At 35.8% G+C, this 7878-nt stretch overlaps 1 pseudogene; it reads right to left on the bottom strand.

Moving 5' to 3' along the window:
- Nucleotides 1–254: 254 nt before the first annotated feature.
- LOC142170099 (U6 spliceosomal RNA) lies at nucleotides 255–351 on the bottom strand (annotated as a pseudogene).
- Nucleotides 352–7878: the final 7527 nt, after the last annotated feature.

The raw sequence follows: 7878 nt of genomic DNA, 5'->3' as shown, positions 1-7878 counted from the left end.
TCTATACGTATATATCAAAATGCACCTTATGATACAACTGTAATGGTCCCTCTCATTATATGACATTGACATATACCTATTTGTGCTTCAAATCCTCATCAGACAATGAAATAGGCGCGTTCGGACATGATTTGGAAGTTTGAAAAAAAGTACTTAAAGTTGAAGTTAGAAAAAATATTTGAAACTTGAGTCTTATTATGCCCATTAGCTACATATAGAAAAAATGGCAGTAGAATAATTTTTTTTAATTTTGTAAAAATTTCAAACATCTCTTTGTTTGTGTCATCCTTGCACAGACCATGATAATCTTCTCTGTATCGTTCCAATTTATTCGGATGTCCCTGAAGGAACGATAGAATTTGTCCCGAAGGAATGTGTTAGTTTTTTTTCAAAAGAGCAACTCGATGATCAGGAAATTACAATTTGAAATAACAATCTATTAGTCTGAATTTTAGTAACATCTTGACCACTTTTAGCTTATTTTGTATATGACAAAAATCGGTATCAGGAGATGGGTGAATTAGGAGGCTACACGTGTCAATCAGTAGTGATTAAACCATGTTTACACCGAAAATAAACCTGTGGCCGGATAAGATATTGATACCGGATACAAACCTATGGCCTAATAAGAAGCAATTCAAGATATGACCGTTACAGAAATGTTGCAGAAGACCCCAAGATTCCTCCAGCCTTTATTAGCCCTTATTATGCATTATTACCCTTTATTATTTTTTATTACCTTTAATTATCTTTTATTATAGCATTAACAATGATAATTAAGGAGGCAAGAATAACTCTAATATAAATAGAGGCATTCATTCTATTGTAAGTGAGGAAGAAATATCGATAGCAAAAGACTAATATTCTTTCTCTCAAGCTTTATACAAGTGTTGTCGAGATCTTCCAATTATTCTTAATCCTGATGGAAACATTCTGAAAGCTCAGGCTTATTTTTTCTTCAATTATCCTTATTTTACTTTGTTTTCACTTTGTTATTTTACTATATCGGATCAATTTAATTTACGTATCTATAAATCATGTTACAAATTCAACTATACTATTTTTTCAGTAAATAGTTTGGCGTCCATCGTGGGGCTTAGACAATTATGGTATTATTTTGATATGTTCATCTTTTACTAACGTACTTTGAAGCTTTTCTGTTGTAAGCATATAATAGCTATGGAACCCAGTGACGTCAACAACTCGCTCAATATTGGAACAAATAATAACGACGAGCCCGTGGACAATCTCCATGATAGAAATCAACATGATGGTTCAACAAGTGAAACCTGTCTCAATGGGAATGAGTCAACTCCTAATAGGGTAGAAAGAAATGCTCGGCGGGCAATGAGTCATACTCTTGATGATATGGATAATGAACTTGTTGCCGATACTGTTAAGATTTTGAGAGTGCAACAAAAGGAGATCATGAATCATCTCTCAAGATAGGACCAGATAATAACTGAGCTTCATCAAGCAATATCAGGGGCTTCAAATAATTCAAATAGTAGAGTTCGAGTTCCTCCAGGCGTGCCAATATGTAACGACCCGACTTGTCGTTCAAAGAATTTATATTCCGTCCAATGACTTAAAGTCCCGAGCAACTTCGTAATATATATTATGACCCGCGTGTGGGTTTGAGTTTGGTTTTCAGAAGATTCAAAATTTAATTGAAGGAACAATTCTCATTTATAAAGCTTGAATTTCTAAAGTTTGACCGGATATTTGAATTTTGAGCAAACGACTCAGGAATAGAATTTTGATAATTTTAATAGTTTCGTATGGTGATTTCGGATTTAGGCCCATGTCCGGATTTAGATTTGGAAGTCCGTAGGACAATTCGACGCATTTTGCCGAAAGTTGAAAAATAAAAGATTTTTAGAAAGTTTGACCGGGAGTTGACTTTATTGATATCGGGGTCAGAATTCAATTCTGGAAATTGGAACAGGTCTATTATGTCATTTATGACTTGTGTGCAAAAATTTGAAGTCATTATGGATTGATTTGATATATTTTGGCACAAAATATAAAAGTTGGAAGATTTGAAAACTCATAATTCGATTCGATGTGCGATTCGTAATTTTAGCGTTGTTTGACGTAGTTTGAAGCCTCAACTAAGTTTGTATTGTATTTTGAGACATGTTTGCATAATTGGTTATGGTCCAGAGAGCCTCGGATGAGTTTCAAATGGTTAAACTGATCAAATTTAGACTTGGAATTTTTTCAGTTCTGGCGCAATCGCACTTGCGATGGAAATGGTCGTAGGTGTGCGACCGCAAAAGCGACAAAATGGTCGCAGATACGGCCTGGACTAGGAAGGGCAATGGCCGCAGATGCGCACTTCTTACCGCAGAAGCGGAGTCGCACCTACGACTTCGCGATCACAGAAGCGGAGTCGCACCTGCAGCTTCGCAATCGTAGAAGTGGAAAAGGGAAAGGCCAAGCCTCGTCGCAGAAGTGGGAAACTTCTTCGTAGAAACGAGTCCGCAGAAGCGTCTTAGACCACAGAAGACTGAAGTCCCTCGCATCTGCGAGACCGCAGATGCGGCTAAGTGCATCGCAGATGCGAAATATGCCTGGGCAGAATATAAAGGAAGGGTCCGAGAGTTTTCTCATTTTTGGACGTTTCAAACACGGGTTGCGGCGATTTTTGAGCGAGAATTCATGAAAAATCTTGAGGTAAATTACTTGTGATTATTGCTAGTCAATAATATTGGATTATCATTGAGGATTTCGACTAGATCACATATTTTTTAGGTGAAATTTGAGGATATGGGCCTAGGGGTTTCAAAATAAGAAATTAAGATTTGGAGGTCGAGTTGAGATCGGAATTTGGTAAATTTTATATGGTTGGACTCGTGGTTGAATGAGAGTTCATATTTTATAACTTTTGTCGGGTTTCGAGACATGGGCTCCACGGGCGATTTTTGAGTGCAATTTCGGATTTTCTTGAAAAATTTGTATTTTCATATGGAATTAATTTCTGTAATTTGTATTGACTGAATCGAATTAATTTGGATAGATTTGAGCTGTTCGGAGGTCAATTCAAGCAAGAAGGCTATTTTGGAATATCGGCATAACTTCAAAAAAAAAGGTAAGTATCTTTCCTAACCTTGAGTGGGGGAATTACCCCTTAGGCATTGAGTCTTATATGAAAATTGTGTGATTGGAAGCCGTGTACGCGAGGTGACGAGTACGTACTCGGGCTTATATGTACAAATTTTATTGATTTAAAGTTTTAGGCATTTTTATGTATTAAATTGGATAATTGTTGGCATTTAGTAAATCCTTGAATTGTCACGCCTCATTCCTTATTTATCGAGTTTATATTTCATATGATAATTTAGTGTTATTGTTACTTGAATTTTATGTGAATTCCGTGTGTTTGTTGATTTGGTATTTTTCTTGGAATTAAATTCATGATGAAATCCTTATCTGTAAATATTTATTAAATAAGTTTAAAATGAGGTATTAATTTATATTTATTAAAATTTTAGATTAAAGAAGGCGTTGTCCTATGTTGAGTTACTTTTCCGTCTCTGTTGTTGTTTTGAGGTTTTATATACGTTGTGTGGAGCCTTGGACTATTTGCTGAGAAATTTATTGATTTTGCTATATCTTTGGAATTGGTTGTGGTCATTGGGCAAATTGTGATATGAATTATTGTATTGTGTTGTCGTTTAAATACTCTCCTTGATGTTACTTATGCTTTCTACCTTGCTTGTTAATGATATACATGTGCTTGGTAAGGAAGAGTGTAAAGCACGAAGGGTGATGTCGTGCCAATTTGAGAGTGTAAAGCACGAAGGGTGATGTCATACCATTTGAGAGTGTAAAGCACGAAGGGTGATGTCATGCCATTTGAGAGTGTAAAGCACGAAGGGTGATGCCATGCCATTTGAGAGTGTAAAGCACGAAGGGTGATGCCGTGCTATTTCAATTATATTATCACGTGAGGATGAGAGTAAAAGCACGAAGGGTGATGCCGTGCCATTATTTTTATATTATTATATGTCATGGCACAAAGGGTGTTTTCATGCAGGCGAGGACAAGAGACATACATTATATTGTGATATCGTTTCGTTGTGTATACATTCATGCCTTTATCTTGAGATGTTATTGTGCACCTATGTTTTCTATATGACTTGTAGTCGTTGTTGCTTCCTGTGTGCCTCCCACTTTATTTCTTTTATTGTTATTGGTATTTCTCCCACCTAGTTAGTAATGTTATATGTATGCTCGGTGAGAAAGAGATAAATGCACGAAGGGTGTTGCCGTGCCAATTGATTTGATCTACATATATACATTGGGTGAGAATGAGACGAGTGCACGAAGATATTTCTGTGCCATTTGATGTGATATGCTGAATATATTTCTCACGCCAGGAAAGTTAAATGAGGTGTCACATGGTGACTTTTACTTGAAAGAATTATATTGGAAAGATATTTACTTGAAATAATTATATTCGAAAGATATTTATTTGAAAGAATTATATTAATAAGATATCTATTTGAAGGAAGTATATTCGGGATATATTTAATTGTACGGATTACATTCTAAAGATTTTTATTTGAAAAACTTATAGATAAAAGATGTATATTCTGAAGGACTTGATTAATTAGTTGTACTTGTATTTATTATTCATTTGAGCAATATTTATGGTGTTCTTGCTGCCTTGCTGTTTAAATCACTTGTTGATTGGTGTTGCCATCACTGTTATTTGTCTTTTATTATTTTTGTAAGCTATATTGTACATGTTATTTGACTAGTGAGTGTCTTGAATGTACCTCGTCACTACTCCACCGAGATTAGTCTTGATACTTACTGGGTACCGACCGTGGTGTACTCATACTATACTTTTGCACATTTTTGTGCAGAGCCAGGTATTGGAGATATCGGATTTGGAAAGAGGTTAGAGTGTGATCGCAAAAATTTAAGGTAGAGCTGCTTGGCCGTCGTAGTCCCTTGTAGTCTTTTCATTTTTATTGTACTGTCAACTCTTATTCGAATAGTATTGTATATTCGATCCTTGAGATAATTCCATGTATTTAGTTAGAGCTTGTGACTCAGTATTACCAGTCTTGGGAGGTGGTTATATTTGTTTTCCGCTTTTGGTTTCAATTATCTATTTTTAAAAAAAATGGCTCGTAATGTAATTGTAATCGGCTTACTTAGAGACTAAGTACCATCACGACGCATGTGGTGGGATTTTGGGTCGTGACACAATAAGTCAAACGGTCCTGAGAACCGAAAATATTGTTTCAAGAAGAGAGTTTAGATCAAACTACAACCAAGCGGGTGGAACAAGCAATGGATTTGGAAATGAGAACAATGTAGATGATCTTTTCAAAGCGGAACTCATGAGGTGTATGAGAGAAATAAATTCTCGAATGAATCAAAATACTAAAGAATTCCATGACCGGATTTGGAAATGAGAACAATATAGATGATTTTTCCAAAGCGGATCAAAAAAAGTATTTTTAGTTGCCATTCAAACCGAGTGCAGCTCCAGAATTGATTGCAAAAAGATTCAAGATGCCGGATATTCCAAAATAAGATGAAATATCAGATCCATACGAACACACTATAACATACACTATAGTTGTGAAGGAAAATGATTTGGCTTCATATGAGATCACTTTTGTTAAAGAAATTTGGTGAAACCCTAACAAAAGGGACTTAAACGTGATATTCACTTTACCTGAACAATCAATTGATTCTTTTGAAGTGCTTATAGATTCATTCATCAAAGCTCACGATGGAACTAGAAAAGTTGAAGCTAGAAAAGCAGATATTTTCATAATAGATCAAGAAGACTCAGAGTTGTTGCGAGAATTCGTGACCCGATTCCAAAAAGAGAGAATGTTGTTGCCGGCGTTACCGGATGAATGAAAAACAGAAGCATTTACCAAGGGTCTTAATCCCTCAAGCTCTGATTCCTCAAGGAAGTTGAAGGAGATTTTGTTAGAATTTCAAGCAACTACGTGGGTAGATATTCATAACAGGTACAAGTCAAAGATTCGTGTAGAAGATGATCAGGTAATTATATCGACATCTTCTATAGCTCGGAATAATTGTCAATCGAACTTTGATAAGAGGCATTCCAAATATCGGTTTGAACCATATCGATTTGGATCACGGATTGACATAAGGCAAGAACGTTCTCGTAGTAAGTCGACAGAAAATAACTTCGATGAAAGACAATAATATCTACGAATGCTAGGTACTTTTGCATCAGAGCAGCAGAAACATCAACAATAAGTATCGGAAACATCTGAAAATGGCTCTGGAACAGTCCGTATAGGATACCAGAGATAGCCCGAACTAGCTCCGAAATAAAGAAAAGAACTGGGGAGTGACAGATAAAGGACTAGGGGATATCACACCTCCTTTTTTCCGAAGGGATAGGGAGTTTTTTTAATTAAAGTAAAATTAATCGAAATGGGGTTATTTATTTAATTCAGAGTCGCCACTTGGAATAATATATGGTGTCCTAAGTCACCGATTTATTTTAAATCCCAAGTCGAGAAAATTTGACTCTGTTTAAAGTCTGCGAAAGTCAGAAAATCGGGTAAGGAATTCTGTTAACCCGGGAGAAGGTGTGAGGCACTCCCGAATTCCGTTGTTTTAGCACGGTCGCTCAACTATTAATAATTGGCCTTATTATCTGATTTAATACGTATTAAAGACCTATTGTGCATTTTTAACTTTCTAACCGCTTCTAATAAAGTGTTAATTGCTTTTACGATTTATGGAATTTATTAAATAAGTCGCGATGTCGCACACTTATCGTTTTTGTACATATTGTGAATCGTGTCACGTGAAACGCACCCACGATTTACAACATGTTTATTTATTTATTTGAAGTTGTGGTCAAGTCGCGTGAAACGCGCACTTGAGTTGGGATTTACGTATCATGACTATGCCACGGGAACCGTACCCATAGTCACGATGATTTATTATTGATCGCGCCTAAAAAAGCAAGCTACGATGTTCATGAGTCGTTTTCCTAAAACTAGTTTGAGATTATTGTAAGGCCATGATTTATGGATATGGAACTGATGTGAAAGTGAAGAAATATTTTAGCCAAACGGTTCTAACATAAAACTTATGAATTACTACCAAATTTAAAGCATAATGAGTAAACAAAGCTAGGTTCTTTCAGTGGCTGAAGACAACACTTCTTATTCCCTATTTTCAACGTCCTGCATCAACAATTTACCTTCTCCATGAGAATCAACTTTAAAAGCTAGGTTCTTTCACATTATTTGCACAAAAACCAATCAATGTTGTCTCAATTTCTCAAAAATCATTCTAATTAGCTATATCAATCCTCTGTACAGTATTTTAATTGCAGCTGTCACACCTCTTTTTTCCGAAGGGATAGGAGAGTTTTTCCAATTTAAGTGATATTATTCGAAATTGGATTATTTATTTAATTTGGAGTCGCCACTTGGAATAATTTTTGGTGTCCCAAGTCACCGGTTCATTTTAAATCCCAAATCGAGGAAATTTGACTTTGTTTTAAAGTCTGCGAAACCAGAAGACCGGGTAAGAAATTCTGTTAATCAGGGAGAAGGTGTGAGGCACTCCCGATATTTAAATCCTATTGTGCTTTTTAGCTTTCTGACCGCTTTTAATAGAATTTTAATTACTTTTGGAATTTATGGAATTTTGTTTGAATAAGCCGCGATGTCGCGCACTCATTTGTTTTGTACATATTGCGAATTGCGTCACGTGAGCCGTACCCACGATGTATAACATGTTTATTTTTATTATTGTTTGAAGTTAGGGTCGGGTCACATGAAATGTGCACTCGAATTGGGGATTACGTATCATGACTATGCCACGGGAACCATATCTATAGTCACGATGATT

Source organism: Nicotiana tabacum, chromosome 15, assembly GCF_000715075.1.
Source record: "Nicotiana tabacum cultivar K326 chromosome 15, ASM71507v2, whole genome shotgun sequence".
Taxonomy (NCBI): Eukaryota; Viridiplantae; Streptophyta; class Magnoliopsida; order Solanales; family Solanaceae; genus Nicotiana; species Nicotiana tabacum.
Note: the sequence above shows the minus strand (reverse complement) of the source record. Positions and strands in the feature narration are given on the sequence as shown.